Source organism: Saccopteryx leptura, chromosome 7 (genome assembly GCF_036850995.1).
Source record: "Saccopteryx leptura isolate mSacLep1 chromosome 7, mSacLep1_pri_phased_curated, whole genome shotgun sequence".
NCBI lineage: Eukaryota > Metazoa > Chordata > Mammalia > Chiroptera > Emballonuridae > Saccopteryx > Saccopteryx leptura.
In genome coordinates, this window is record NC_089509.1 from 38,979,114 (window position 1) to 38,996,288 (window position 17,175).

The 17,175-nt window shown below is 39.2% G+C and overlaps 1 pseudogene; it reads right to left on the bottom strand.

Annotated features, from left to right (window-relative positions):
* Positions 1-15,987: 15,987 nt before the first annotated feature.
* LOC136379154 (U2 spliceosomal RNA) lies at positions 15,988-16,125 on the bottom strand (annotated as a pseudogene).
* Between the last annotated feature and the right edge of the window lie 1,050 nt (positions 16,126-17,175).

Below are 17,175 nucleotides of genomic sequence, written 5' to 3' on the forward strand. Positions count from 1 at the left end.
GTGGAAGGCCAAGACAAATAATCAAATAAGAAGAATATAAATGACACTGTGGTAAGTTCTTTAAAGGAGAAACCAAAAAATTATCTGGGTGCAAAAACATGGTAGTGTATGAAAATAAAACAGCAAAATCTAATGGAAAATGCCTGCAATGACTAGTAAGAGCTGAAAACAATGTTATTTATATTGGTCATATAACCTCTCTTTGAGGACATGACATTTGAGCAGAGATCTAGTAAAAGATTAAGCAGAGAAGTGACTATCAGGAGCCAGGCAGAGGGCACCAACTTGGCATATTTTATGAGTAGAAAGAAGATAAACAGAACCAGAACCAGAATGATCAAGGACAGTAGTAAGGAATGAAGGCAAATTACAACGGGTCCTATTGAATGGTATAACGCAGGGATCGGGAACCTCTGGCTCGCGAGCCAGATGTGGCTCTCTTTTTTTTTTTTTCCCCCAGATGTGGCTCTTTTGATGGCTGCATCTGGCTTGCAGACAAATCTTTAATTAAAAAAATAATAACGTTAAAAATATAAAACATTGTCATGTATTACAATCCACTTTCTACCGCTCATGTTCATGGTCGCAGGTGGCTGGAGCCAATCACAGCTGTCCTCTGGGACAACACCAAATTTTAATTGGATGATGCATAATGTACATGGGTTGTTGTATGGCTCTCACAGAATTACATTTTAAAACATGTGGCGTTCATGGTTCTCTCAGCCAGAAAGGGTCCCGACCCCTGGTATAAAGGCTTTGGAAGTTATATTAAGTGTAATAGCAGCCATTGAAGAGCTTTGAACAAGTTACCAGAGGGAGGGTGATGTGGGGGAGGGAGAAAAGAGGGACAAATATATGGTGCTGAAAAATGATTTGACTTTGGGTGATGGGTATACAACATAATAAACAATTCAAACGCTATAGAAATGTTTGCCTGAAACCTACATACTCTTATGTATCAATGTCACCCCGTTAAGCTTAATTTTCTAAATAAAATATATAAAAGTGTATATAATTCATATATTTAAAAATCACTTTGGCTTAAGTTGACTGAGTAGATAGCATTCATCTATTAGGATAGAAAAGGTTGGGAGTAGCAACAGGTGTGGAGTGCATTAGCTTTTCTGTGGTAACTGACTCCAAAATGTTTATGGTTTACAAAACAATACCTCACATGTGTAACCTCTCAGTTGCTGCAGTTCAACTTCTGCAGATCTGCTCAGTGCATGTTTTTAACACATAGCCAGGCTGAAGGAGCAGACCCTGTTTGGAACATATTATACTCAAAGCAGACAGAAAAGAGCAAGAGGTAGAGCCTGATTCTGAAACTGTTCTGGTGTGGTTTAGTCACATTCACTCCCATTAGCCAAAACAAGTCACACGGCCAAGCATGACAATGGGATGGAGGCAGACTCTTCTATAAGGAGGCGGGTGCTGCAAGTCAAACTGCAACATGTGAGCACATGTAAGCCTTTCACAGAGGAGAAAGTGAATGGCTGAAAGCTGTAATATAATCTACCACAAGAGGTAAAGGGTAGGTTTAAATGGGAAAATAAAAATGGTGTTCATGGGAATATCTTCAGAAGAGGACAGATCTCCAGCATTGGCTTTATGTGACGGAAGGAAGAACTACCTGGAATCTACCCTTGCTTTGACGCTAAAAAGTTTGTGACTCTGAGCAAGTCACTTAACCTACCTGGACTTTATATTCTTCATTTGTAAAATAAAAAATCTGTACTAGAATCAGGGAAGATTACATTGTCTTTTGAGAGGTCTATATAACCTAATATTATAAATACTGTATATAAAATTTTATTTTTATGTGATGTTATCTGAATATATAGATTTTCTTGAAAAAGGCTGCTCGGCTGCTCAAAAACCACTGGGACCTAAGAAGGTTAAAAACTAGAGAAAGAAATGATTTCTAAGATTCACAGCCAGTTTTAACTTCTTACATACTTGCTGAGGCACATACTATTTGCAAGTTTAATGAATCATCTTTTTTCAATGAAAACATATTAATTGTAAAAAGAAAAGCAGCACAAAGGAATAATTAGTGGTCTCTAAACAACCCAGTATATAATTGATATTAACTTCCTGATATGAATCCTGTGCTAATTTCCATGAACACGCAAGCATATATGCCAATTATATAATGTATAATTTTAATTTTGCTTACTCTTCACACACACACAGAAAGATAATGCAAACAGATTTGGACCAAGCATATTTTCTGCATCTTTTTTCTCTCACACAATTTATTGTAAAGGTCTTTCCAGAATAGTATATAACATCTAATTTCTCTTCAGTAACTTTATAATAGTTCATGGTTTGGATATACTATAATGCTTTTGACAATTCACCTATTTAAGCAAATTCAGATTTTCTTCATAGAATTTTCACTATAAAAATGTTGATATAGCCTGACCAGGTGGTGGCGCAGTGGATAGAGCATCGGAATGGGATGCAGAAGACCAAGGTTCGAGACCCCGAGGTCGCCAGCTTAAGCGCGAGCTCATTTGGGTTGAGCAAAAAAAGCTCACCAGCTTGGACCTAAGGTCCCTGAGCAAGGGGTCACTCAGTCTGCTGAAGGCCCACGGTCGGGGCACATATGAGAAAGCAATCAATGAACAACTAAGGTGTCGCAACGAGAAATTGATGATTGATGCTTCTCATCTCTCTCCGTTCCTGTCTGTCTGTCCCTATCTATCCCTCTCTCTGACTCTCTTTCTGTCCCTGTAAAAAAAAAAAATGTTGATATGAATATCTTTGCACATAATTTTTTACAGTTCCTGCCTTTAATTTTTTTATAATAGATTCTCCCAAGTGGTATTGTGGTGCCAAGGAGCTACGTACTCTTAGTTTTGTTGGAGTAGCGGATGTTTTGATTCATTGCATATGTGTCCCCTCCAGGACTATGTTATTCTGTCCCAACTGGGAATGTTGATGGCCAACTTCTCGAAGCTCAGTTCCACTCTGGTACTTGCCCTTGGCTAGAGACCATTGAGTCACTTAAAGTTTATTGGATTATTATCCAAACTCTATTGGGTTATCAAATGTTTCTCTTTCCTGGGGATATTCAACTAGCTGATGCAGTGGTACAAATGTCTGGTCTTGATGCTCTGACTGGGACAAGTTTAAAGGGCCAGGCTTAGCTTCAGATCTCCCAATATGACTGGCTGAGTCTTTGTTGCAACTGCAACAAAATTAACTTCCCTTTCTGCCCAATTCAATTTCCTTTACTCCCCCACAGATGCTTATATTGAGAGTATCTTCTAATAGGCTCATTAATCCCACTAATCTCCACCTCTGCTCTGCAGGGAACCCAGCCTCTGACAGTGACAGACTGATTTCTGTAATATTGTTTAGATTTCTCTGACAATCAGTAAGTGAAGTTTAACAACATTACTCTGCAGACTTCTTAACAAATGTTCTGTAGAATGAAGCATTTTATCATCCAGATTTTTTTTTTTTAACAGAGACAGAACGAGAGTCAGAGAGAGGGATAGATAGGGACAGAGAGACAGGAACGGAGAGAGATGAGAAGCAACAATTATTAGTTTTTCATTGCGACACCTTAGTTGTTCATTGATTGCTTTCTCATATGTGCCTTGACCGTGGGCCTTCAGCAGACCAAGTAACCCTTTGCTCAAGCCAGCGACCTTGGGTCCAAGCTGGTGCACCTTGCTCAAACCAGATGAACCCACGCTCAAACTGGCGATCTCGGGGTCTCGAACCTGGGTCCTCTGCATCCCAGTTGACGCTCTATCCACTGCACCACCGCCTGGTCAGGCTTATCTCCCAGATTTCCTCAGCAACAATTTAGTCATCTGATTATGAGTCTTCTCTAAAGGAAATCCAGTGCAATGAATGATTTGTTCGCTTTGTCCCCAAAATAATCATCTTCTATAATCAAAGTGCCTTGCTATCGGATATTTATATGAATTTTCTTTTCAAGAGCTAAGGGTTCACAACTTACAATAAATGAAGCAAATGTTTATAAGGTATTTACCAAGGCAGAATTTGTGTTTATTAGGTTTACAAAACTAAAAGACAAAGTTTTTATGATTATCTTCATTTTGTGAAGAGCTAGATGTGTAACACTTTGAAACCTTAATATGATTTCCCAGAGTCAGACTATTAAACAGCGACTTGCCAACAATCCACTCCTGAAGCAGCCTTGACTGGTGCTCCCAGGCTCTCCTGTCAAAGCCACAGGCCAAGCTGCCAAGGAGACCCTGAAAGGAAGAGGAAGAAAAAGAGCAGGGGCGGGGAGAAGGAACAATAGAATTAATGAAGCAAGAATAGAAATAAACTCCAGGATGGCTTTTCCTGTGAGAAACTGAATATCTAGTGATAATTTTGTCAAAAGATTTGATGTTTCAGTAGACACACTTGATTTGAGAAGCTTCTATAACCTTTAAATTTTGCCTTTTATAGAGATAATAAAAAATAATTGTATCTGAAAACATATAATATATGCTCAGTAAAATCGGCAAAATAACTAGAATGTTATAAAACTAGACTTTTCAAGATTTAAGTGCATAACAGGAGGCCCCAATGGAAAGACTACACTTAAAGTTGATAAGCTTCCTTGTAATGTGCTGACAATAAATCACTGTTTAATTTTAGACATGTCAGCAAAAAAAAAAAGGGAAGAAAATGTTGACTGAGCTTTAACCAACTCTGTGTGTTGGGTAGAAATACTATCAATCGATTTCATTATCTAAAAGTAACTGACATTTTGAGTGTCTGTTTGAAATATGGCTGGGGAAAAAATTTCATCCAATTAAAGAGCTTCCCCCCCTCCCCCACCACCAAGAACAATTTTCTGCAGCTCTGAACTGAGGGAGAGAATTTCACTGATGACAATAAAGTAAATGGCAGCAGCTGACAGTAGAGTGTCCCTCCTTTATTGTCCACATCCTGCCCTGCTAATGAGCTCAGCTTCACTCTGGGGAGAGCTGTCTGTTCAGGGTAGGGGAAGTTATTCTTTCTCATTGCCAGCTTGCTTCTAATTCTTTCCTGAAGAGAAAGTGTCAGTCATGCTTAATTACATTAAATTAGGTGTGATAGTTTAAAACACCACTGGGTTGTCTTAAAGCTTAACTAAATTACTCAAATTCTCACTTTTTTCCTGAGCTCCATGCTGAAGTTTTAAGTCATATCTAAGAAGTGTCACTGTAGGGAACTAAATGGCATGTGTGTCCAAGGTCACCTAACTTTATTTTCTGACCACATGGCATAATCATTGTCAAGAGGAATTAAATCCCACCATGTATACAGAGCTCTCCTAGGAGCAAGTCAGAACACCAGAGATCTGGCATGGCTTTTTAGTAGAATTCTGAATTAGACAATGTCATTGATCACACACGAAAGTGCAGTAATAAATATGAAATCTTTATTGATTTAAATTTGACTCATTTGGAATCACTAATCACTCAAGCCACAGACTTTATCTTATCTTGAAGAAAAATTGCTAAGGGAAGTAGCACAAAGAAGATTTCACAAAGCAAACTTACCTACAGAAACAAATATGCTTTCCAAACACGCATGTGTTTATTTCCGCACTCATTTATGTATGAGTTCATTCAACCTTAGTACTAAGTCTTCACTGAATGCCTTCCACAATCATATAGGGATATTCTAGAGTCTAAAATGATTACACTAAGGTAAATGATATATACATTACAGTCTTCAAGAATTCAAAAATCTGGTAATTTAGTTAGAAATTACAGATATTTGTTGTTAGTAAATTGGCTTAAATTAATAGGACATATCTTTTCCAAAGGATTATTTTTTTTTAACTTATTTTTGGGTTTAAAGTTTTGTTCTGCAGAATAAACTTTTGTTTTTCATTTTAAACTGAGCTGATTCACTCTAGCTGATATTCACAATTAATTCCAAAAGTACTATTTACTATTGCTACTGAATTTACAAATATAGATAACAAATTCTGAGATAAATAACACTCACCAAAAAATGTGCATATGTATATCTCTCCAGAGTAAAATATGCATTAACTTTAAAAGCACTTTTTATAGTACTTGGTACAAAAATACATTTGATTAGTATATGTTGATTTAGCTAATATATCTTTTTGAAAGAAAAAAATAGCTATATATGTATTGTAGTCAACTAGCTCAGCTTAGCTTACAGAATTTCTCAATTTATTTTCCATAATAGACTTTCAACTTTCCCAGAATTATCATTTTATCTTATAGTCTAGTCTCTCTGTCCCGTTTGGACATGCACCTGAATGACACATAAGTGTTAGTAAGTAAGTCTATATTACTGGTAAAGATATTTCATCTGAGTGTGGCTTTGTACTACAGAAGTAAAAGTGAAGCCACTTTTGAACATTATCTGTTCTTCACAGTTAAAGTGTAAGAGGAAAACCTTAATGTCTAATATTTTTTAAAATAAAATATTCTTGTATTAGTTCATCAACCTATCAGTCTGCCCATTTGTTCGCTTGTCCGGCTGGCCATCCATCCATCCATCCATCCATCCATCCATCCATCCATCCAGCTATTCAGCCTTCCAGCTATCTTTTCTGTCCAAAATTGAACCATCTGCTCAACAAGGGAGCATAAATTTAGAGGCATAAATACAAGACTGGTTTACTGTAGTTTAAAAAATCATACTATTGGAGTGGAAGAAAAATGACATAAATTAGAACTGTTATAATTGAAGACAGCATGTAGATAAAAGGAGCAATTTGAGGATAATAAATAACTTTGTGGCTCAAGAAAGGGAAAATTTTACCTCTAGAGAAAGGTATTTGGATAGTTTTTTAGGAATCTAAATCACCTTAATAAAATCTTGTTGAATGAGTGGAAGAATAAAAAATAAAAAAATAAATTAGAATCAAAGCTGAATCTAAAAATATAACATCTTGATAAGAAGAGATACAAATTTAAGATGTTCTTGGAGGAGAAAGCAATATAAACACTACTGCTCATACTCTTAAAAGCACAAAGTTATTGGAAAACTGTGTATGTAAATGAACAGAAACATAGAGAGTATGAAGGGAATCAAAGACCACTATCATAGTGTATAAAATATGATTCCAAAAAATATACAATTCCAGGTTCTTTAACATTCTTCTTTCAAAAGTTAGGGTCAATATAACCTTTCTTTACAGGACTAGCTTGTGAATGCTTTGACCTGCTCTCATACAGTCAGATTTCTGATATGCAACTTCCGAAGCCAGATCACTAAAGACCATGCAGTTTCTTCCTAATTCTACTGGGATATTCACTCTGATTAATGCCAACCACCTTGTACAATATATGACCACATGGAGACTGCTGTGGTGAATAGACACTGGAGTTTATAGCCCACCTAACTCCAGGATCAACTGCCAGCCCTATAATTATGCTTTCTTTTTTTTCTAACCAACCCAAGCAGCTTACTGCCAGCCCTACCAACATCTGACTGCAACCAAATAAGAATTTGGAAAATTCTCACTTTGCCCACAAATGCTGGGCAAAATTAAATAGTTGTTATTTTATATCACTAAGTTGTGGTGCAGTTTTATAGGTCACAGTAGCAACTGTGACAGAAATTTGGTACCAAAAATGAGATACAAACTCAACACAAATATTGAAGAGATGAGTAGTTTGGGCTTGTGCTAGTCAATCAACAGGCAAGGAAAAAGTGAATTCTGTTGGCTAGGTTGATTGATCATGCCTTTCTAGGGAAAATTAGGATGCTTTACATAATGGAAGTAAAAAGGAAAATGTATAGAATGGAGAAGATCCCCTAATGGGTCTCTTCTATTATTCTGTTGTAAGATAACAAAAATGCTACAACAACCCAACATAGGCAGCCCTTCTGATGTCCCAGACCTTTTTGAAATAAAGACTTGGGCCACCCTAGCTCACACAGAACCATGATTAGCTGAAGTGCTTATTGGAGGCAAAGATAACAGAATGGGTAACAGAAATAGAAAATTATGATTATCTGTTTAACCACATGATCAATTACAAAAACCAGGATCTGCAATAATATTTCTTTATATTTTTTGCTATATATGTATAACATGAACTAATTCTCTTCTATCACATCTCCCTATCTAATATAAAATGTGTTAAGTGACTAATGTTATAGATCGCATTATTTAAATTACAAGATATCAAAAGGGGAGACGAACTCAGCTAGAAGGACAATATACATTATTCAAAGATGTATAACGGGACTTGATATCCTTTTTGGGGGGGGAGAGAGTCTGCATGTTTTTGGTTGGGAGAGAGTCTGCATGTTTTTGGTTGAATGTGGCATAATTGCATCTTATTGTTAAAACACATTTATTGTGTTTATTTAGAAGATATAGTTATGCTTAAAAGAATGGGGTTTCAATTGGTTCAAGTATGGTGCTAAGTTGTCAAGGCATAGACTGTGGTGGTTATATATTGTGTCAACCTAGCTAATTTGGAACTACATTTCCTAGAATTTTCTTCCTACATGCATGCTTCCCATTAAGCCACAAGAGAAATTAACCCCAAGTCTGGAAAGCGGAAGTGAAGCAGTACCATCTCTTTATGCACTGTGGGTCAGGACTGAACCAGGCAGGCACTGAGGACGCTCGCGCACATTGTTGGTGATCTGCTGGTTCACCTTGCTTCCATGGGGCAAGGGTTATTTCAGCAGTTTCCCAGTTCCTTTTGGGTCTCCTCCTTCAGCTTCTCTGCATTCTGAGCCAGGCGCATGCCCAGTGGTGGAGGAAAGAAACTCAGTTTACCATGCATACCACCCACATCCTCATGATTACAGGTTGTGGAGGAAAGGCAGGGACACTGGTTTGTCTTGGGGGATTTTTATCTGTCTTCATGGATTCCAGCTTTTTCTTGCTTCTGCTACATACCTTTCCTTTCCCATTTCCATACCTGACTTCAGAAAAACAACAGATGGAGAGGCAATAGCATTATACTAGATAGCCTAAGCAACACCCAAGTTGCATAAAGTCTCATTTCTATGTTAAACTATTATCCTATAGTGCTTATGGTGTTTCTAGTCCTCTGATCACACCCTGTTACAACTTCAGAAACTTAATTTATAATGGTAGTTTGATAAAAAGAGTTCTGTTCTTGTGTTTTCTGGGGTTTTGTTTTTCTATCTATATTACTGGCCTTGGGTTTTTTATTTGGAAAATGAGAAGATGAACTCAATCCATCGTAGAAATGTGCACATTATATGTTGTACGTGTCATTTATTTTGTATCTTCCATTTATTTTGTATCTTCCATCTGTCCAATTCTAGTTCTTTATTGAGATTGTTTTACCTGGTTATCCTTTATTTTTAAGATTTTTTTTAATTTATTCATTTTAGAGAGGAGACAGAGAAAGAAAGAGAAGGGAGAAAGAAGGGGGAGGAGCAGGAAGCATCAACTCCCATAGGTACCTTGACCAGGCAAGCCCGGAATTTTAAACTGGCAATCTCAGCATTCCAGGTCAACACTTTATCCACTGGGACACTAGAGGTCAATCTACCTAGTTATCCTACTTACAACTTAAATATAGCATGTTCAAAGCCAAATTCAACATCTTCCTTCTCATAAACCTTCTTAGCTGTCTTTTTAAAAACTGCTAATAGTATCACTCTATTTACTGGTATTTCAGACCTCAACAGATCATTTTGATTCTGCAAATTGTTATGTGCATCCTTTGAATTTGGGATAGGATATGGAAAATTCTCACATGTGCATTCTTTCCCCAGGACCCCCCTATCCCCACACTCCATCCTTTCATCTCAGCTCAAATTCGTTTCTTTCATAACTCTTGACTAGACGTTCCTTGATAAACTCCCATGTCTGCAAGAACAATTCCACTTAAATACAGTAATTTATTATTCTGAATTTCATAACACACTTTTCCTCTTATGTGGGATTTTTCTTTGGCCCTGGGTTTTATTGTTTTATATATTTAACCCCTGTCTTTCTACTTCCATCTCACAACATTAAGGGTAGAGACCATATTTCATCTTCTGTTTAAGAAACACTAAATAATTATTTATTGAATGAATGGATGAGTGATTAATAAATAAATATAAGAAAAGAGAGAGGAAAAAAATAAAAGTTTAAAAATAGAATAAGTAAGGATCCCAAGATGGCAGTGAAATAGGTGGATGTTCCAACTGCCACCTCTCAGGACCAAATTGTATTACAACTTAATTTAAAAAGAATCATCTTGAAAAACCAACTTTGGACTAAACAAAGAGGAGTCTGTAACCAAGGACCACAGAAGAAGCCACACAGAGACTGAGAGGAAGGGTGGAGACCTGGAAAGGGCTGCCCCGCTCCCAGGAGTGCGTGGGCATGGAGGGACCCGAGGGACTCTTACTGCGGGGATGGTGCACAAGGGCCCTAGGCCTAGGCCAGGTGCCCCAGCCTAGAACTTCAGAGCCTAGAACTTCAGAGCCTAGAAGAGTTGCCCACACAGCATTTGGCAGTAAAAAAGAGCCAAGGTTTCTATCTGCGAGAAAGAGAGCTCTCAGAGATGCAAGCTCTGTCTTAAAGGGCCAGCACAAAAAATATCATTCATAACCACTTACCCAGGCTCTGGAGGAGGGAGAGCTGAGAGGACTTGAATTGCATGAGGAGAGGGTGAAGTTGGTGGCCCAGGGAGAGACACTGAGGGGGACGGCCACCAGAACCCCTGTGCTGAATCATTCTCCAATACTGCATTCGCCATCTTTCTTGGGTGGAGCATCAGCCTAGGGGAAAGCAACTGCCCCATCCTTGGGAGTCTCTCCTGCCCCACCCTGTGGAGACTAGGTCGTTCTGAGAAGTAATCCAGGAAGCAGGGGGCCTGTCTGTTTTCTCGCATTGAGGCATGACCTTTCCCCCACATGCCTCGAATCTATGACTGATACTTCCACCTCATGAGAAACTCAATTGAAAATGTCTGGACTGTTGGCAAACCACCTCTCTGGGTCTCAGAGGCCACACCTACTAGACTCCTTGGGGCCGCACCCTCCTGACGTCTGTGAAAAAGTCTGGACAGACTGACACCTGGGGTGAAGCCACATTCACCATTTTTTCTAATCCCTGAATTATCACAGGCTCTAGACTCCACCAGAGGTTTTTTTTCAGTAGCCAAGCCCAACAAGCAGCTAGCAGACAGAGGCTGTAGGAGGTGTCTCAGGGAACCTGGCCCTTTTACAGACCTTCCCCTAGGTCCAGTGGGGGTAAAAGCCAGCCTAGATGTTTCCTAGGCTTGGGAATTCCATGTGTACCTGGGCCCAACAGAGGCAGCCACAAACTCTGGATTTCTTGTAGCTTCAAGAAGGTTGCTGAGGGCCAGTCACGGGCAGTGTCCTCCACTGTTCTGCACCAGGTTCTCTCCAGGGAGGCCCAGGGCCATCACATTCAGTGGCCAGCTATGGAGAGCATTAGTTTAGGACCTAGGAACCCTTGCTAGAGTGGTATCCTAAGGAAGAGCCCCTCTCACCTGGCCCAGCTGAGGCGAGTTCCACTCTCTGTGATCAGCACTGGCACAATGGCTCATATGCATTGGATAAAGTGGAGCTTCAGTCAGCCAGCCTGGGTGCTGGGTATTCTGTCCTGCTGGACTAGATTCGACAGGTGGAAGGGATAGAGGCTTGTAGCATGGACATTTAAAGTGTGGGTCCCTGTAAGCCTACTGTTGGGTCTAGTTGAGGGACTTAGCCACTCTCTGGGGGAGTACAGTCAGCCCCAGGAGAGGGACTCTCTCAGTCTTCCTCCCTGAGACCAGGGTCACATCAGCTGTAAGAACTTCTGCAGAGGAGATGATTGGCCCCACTCAGTCTGAACCTGCTGCTCATTTTGCTGGGGAGAAATAAAATTTGAGTACCCAGTAGTGTCTGAGAGATTAGGCTCTGGAGTAGGGGACACCTTCCCCATACTGAGTTCCTGACCGTGAGACCCCTGAAGTAGGGGTTCCCACTAATGTTGTTCCCAAACTCATCTACCCTAAACCACCAAGCTTGCAACCTGTAGAGGGGTTGGTTGAGTGAGGCCAGTCTGAGCCCACACTACAGTCTTTCTACAGAAGACTCTATGCAAAGACCAGGCAGCTGCAAGGTAAGGTGGAGCAGCTGAAAAGTGGAGGCAAATCTTATGAAGCTTGGGGCTTTTATGGAGCTGTTGTCATCTCTAAGCAGTAGGAAGCTGATTCTTATACACAGGTTTGTCACTCTGACACTACCCAGGTGTAGGAAACACAGACACAAACAGAAAACAGAGCAGTAGCTCCAGACAGGTAGCCCACAGCAGGGTACAAACAACAACTGAAACCAACCCAGAAGGCCTAGAACCAATACAACCAGTAGTGTGTGACAGATAACACCAACCCTAGATGCAGCTAACTACATAAGCAGCACACTCAAAGGAGAAGTCCAGTAGGCACTGGAAAATGTGGAGAATAAATACGCCCAACAGAACAGACACTGCACAGTGTCTAATACACATGATCAAGGTTGACCTTTAGAGTTAGGCAGCCTGGTGGGATAACTACACCTGTGAAAGGACTAACTGCATTCAATACTCAAAGAGAACAGGACGGAAAAACTACCCTCAAGAAGCATTCCTAGAGCAAGGAAATCAGGTGGCCTGGAGGTCAGTACCACTGAACCAATCTTCCTCATAAAGACACCACAACAAATTTCAAAGTCAATCCGTGCTACCTAATACACAGACAAATGGGAAGACATAGAAATATGACCCAAATGAATTAACAAGAGAAATCTCCAGAAAAAAGAACTAAATGTAATGTAGGTAACCAAACTACCAGATGCAGAGTTTAAAATAATGAATTTTAGGATGCTCAAGAATCTTAGAACAACAATGTATGGTCAAAATGAGCACCTAAATACATAGATAGCAAACATCAAAAAGAACATAGAAATAATAAAAAAGAACCAGTCAGAAATGACAAATACAGAATCAAAAATGAAGGCTGCAATAGAAGGAATAAACAGCAGGCTGGATTAAGCAGAGATCTAGTCAGTGATTTAGAGGACAAGATAAACAAAAGCACAGAAGCAGAACAGCAAAAAGAAAAGAGGTAAAAAAGACTGAGGAAACTCTAAGAGAACTCTGTGACAATATGAAGAGAAACAACATTCATATCATAGGGGTTCCTGAAGCAGAAGAGAATAAACAAGGGATAGAGAACTTGTTTGAAGAAATTGTAGCGAAAATTTCCCTAAATTGATGAAGAAAAAAGTCACACAAGTTCAAGAAGCACAGAGTCCCATTAAAGAAGACCCAAGTAGTCCTACACCAAGACACATTATATCATAATTAAAATGCCAAAGTTAAGAGACAAAGAAAGAATACCAAAAGCTGCAAGAGAAAAGCAGTTAGTTACCTACAGAGGAGCCCCCATAAGGATGACATTGGACTTCTCAACAGAAACATTTGAGGCCAGAAGGGATTGGCAAGAGATATTCAAAGTGATGCAAAACAAGAACCTACAACCAAGACTACTTTATCCTGCAAGGCTATCATTTAAAATGGAAAGGGAAATAAAAAGCTTCCCAGACAAAAAAGAACTCAACGAATTCATTACAATGAAACCAGCACTGTAAGAAATGTTAAGGGACCTGCTATAAAGAGAGCAAAGGAAAAAGTAAATCAAGAGAAAGAGATTGTAGATTTAAAGAATAAAATGGCAATAAAGAAGTACATATTAATAATAACCTTAAATGTAAATAGATTAAATGTTTCAATAAAAAACATAAGGTAGGTGCATGGATAAGAAAACAGGACTCATACATATGCTGTCTACAAGAGACCCACCTCAGAACAAAATATACACATAGACTGAAAGCGAAGGGATGGAAAAAATTATTTCATGCAAATGGAAATTAAAAGAATGTTGGGGTAGCAATACTTATATCTGACAAAATAGGCTTTAAAACAAAGGCTACAATAAGGGATAAAGAAGGTCACTACATAATGATAAAGGGAGCCATCAACAGGAGGATATAACCATTGTAAATATTTATGTTCCTAATATAGGAGCATCTTAATATATAAAGCAGATTTTGATGAACATAAAGGCCAAAATCAACAGCAATATTATAATAGTAGAGTATAATAATTAATACCCCACTAGCATCAATGGATAGATCCTCCAGTCAGAAAGTTAACAAACGGTGGCCTTACATGACATGCTAGATCAACTGGATTTAACTGATATCTTCAGAACCTTTCACCTGGAAACAGAGGAATATACATTCTTTTCAAGTGCTCATGGTGCATTCTTTAAGATAGACCACATGTTAAGACACAAAACAAGTCTCAATAAATTTAAGAAGATTGAAATTATATCAAACATCTTCTCTGATTATAATGACATGAAAATAAAAATCAACTACAATAAAAAAACTGAAAAACACTTGGAGGCTAAATAGTATGTTGTTAAATAATGAATGAGTGTTGGAAAAATAAGTTTGTAAAATGTGATTTTTATGTTTCCTTTGTTAAAAATGTCCCTGCCCATGTGAATGGTGCTGCCAGGTGATACTGCTAATTACCTTCCTGCTTGGGAAAGGGCTTTTTTATGCTAATGTGTGCTGGAGGAGGGATTGGTGCACCAAAAAGTTTTAAGGAGAAGGAAGAAAGGAGAAGAAGGAAACCATGTTTTTGCAGAGTTTGTGCAGAGAGTAGAAGAGAGAAGGTGTGCAGTTGGGGAACAGAGGTGAGGGCTCTTGCGAGCTCCACTGAGACTGGTGGGGCACCTGTGATTCATCACATAAACAAAATGAAGGATAAAAATTACATGATTATATCAATAGATGCAGAAAAGGCATTTGATAAAATCCAGCACCCATTTATGATCAAAACTCTCAGCAAAGTGGAAATACAGGGAACATACCTCAACATAATAAAGATCACCTATGACAAACTGACAGCCAACATCATACTGAGTGGGCAAAAATTTAATGCAATCTTCTTAAGATCAGGAACAAGGCAGGAGTGCCCCTTTTCACCACTCTTATTCAACATAGTCCTGGAAATCCTAGCCACAGCAATCAGATAAGAAAAAGAAATAAAAGGCATCCAATTGTAAAGGAAGAAGTAAAACAATCATTACTTGATGATGACATGATACTGCACATAGAAAACCCTAAAGTCTCAGTCAACAAAACTACTAAACCTGATAAATGAATTTGGCAAGGTGGCAGGATATAAAATTAATATTTAGAAATCAGTGGCATATTTATACACCAACAATAAACTGTAAGAAAGAGAAATTAAGGAAACAATCCCCTTCACTATTGCAACAACAACAAAAAATAATAAAATACCTCAGAGTAAATTTAACCAAGGAGGTAAAAGACTTGTACTTGAAAAATTATAAGACATTGAGAAAAGAAATTAAGGAAGATACAAAAAGGTGGAAGCATATACTGTGTTCATGGATAGAAAGAATAAACATAATTAAAATGTCTATACTACCCAAAATGATCTATAGATTCAATGCAATTCCTATTAAAATGCCAATGGCATACCTCAAAGATATAGAACAAATATTCCAAAAATTTATATGCAACCAAAAAAGAACCCAAATATCCTCAGCAATCTTGAAAATGAAGAATAAAGTGGGAGGTATCACACTTCCTGATATCGAGTGATACTAAAAGGCCATAGTAATCAAATCAGCTTGGTACTGGCATAAGAACAAGCATACAGATCAATGGAACAGAACAGAGAACCCAGAAATAAACCCACGCCTTTATGGTCAATTGATATTGACAAAGGAGGTAAGAGCATACAATGGGAAAAGACAGTCTCTTTAAGAAACGATGTTGGGAAAATTGAACGGGTACATGAAAAAAAAAAAAAAAGTGAAACTAGACCACCAACTTACACCATTCACAAAAATAAACTCAAAATGGATAAAAGACTGAAATGTAGGTCATGAAACCATAAACATCTTGGAAGAAAACATAAGCAGTAATCTCTCTGATATCTCTTGTAACAATATTTTTGCCAATATATCCCCCCTAGCAAGTGAAATAAAGGACAAAATAAACTAATGGGAGTATATTGAACTAAAACACTTTTGTACAGCAAAACACACCACTAAGGAAATACTACACTTGATCTTAGCCAAAAGGCCGAGAAGCGATACCACTAAGGAAATAAAAAGACAACCCACACAATGAGAGAACATATTGACCAATACATCTGATAAGGGACTAACAATCAAAATTAATGAAAAACATTTAAAACTCAATGTGGGTGGAGCGCAGAGTGCATTCCTAGCAGCTGCAGCTGATGCAATGCTGTGAGAATACTCCAGCTCCCAGAAGCCTCCTGGGCATACCCAGGAAGGAAGCTCACCCGCTATAAGGAAGTAACTTAGAGCCAACCACGCAGCTCCCTGATCTTTTCAGCCATTGGCTATGAAGGACACGCTGTAACACCCTATTGGCTGAACCCATGTATATAAGCTAGCTTACTTCCTGAATAAAGTGGATCTGCGTCACTGAACCTGGTGTCCGGAGTCGGGTCTTTGCATCTCCGTTGTCTTCACCCCTGGCAGGACTTGTTCACAACTGGTGCCAACATCGGGCAGGGACCTAACTGGCATCCAAGGGACGGGTAAGTGACCCTCTGCAATGGGAAACCTTCTCCCCCACTCTCAAGCCCCGCGGGCTCGAGCCCTGCACGCCCTATTGCAGAGTAAGCGAGTTAAAGTTTGTGAAAAGGATCTTTGTACTTACTGGGAGATCCTCTCTGGTCTCAATCCCTGGATTAGGGTCGCGCCTCTCTGGGACCCGAATACTTGGGACCAAGCTTTCCAGAGCATCCGTTTGGCTGAAGTACATGAGGGACAGGCCTTACCTCTCGGCCTCACTCCTGCCTTATTTGCAATACACACCAGCTTGACTGGTGCTCCTGCTGGGGACCCTCCGCTGGTCCCTGGAGTCCTGCAGGCTACTCCTCTTTCAGAGGAGCCCCTACCTCCCTATTCGCCCCCCTCCACTGAAGAGGAAAGAGTTTAGCCTCCGAGTTTGACAAAATCGCGGCTGAGCGCGCAGAAGCAAAACCAACCGAATTGCTAACTGTGCCATCAGCTCTGCCACCTGGAAAAGCAGAAGTCGCTACTTCCGCATTCCCTGCCAGGGCTCAATGCCCCACCCCAGCCTCTCAGATGCCATTTTCTCCAACACATG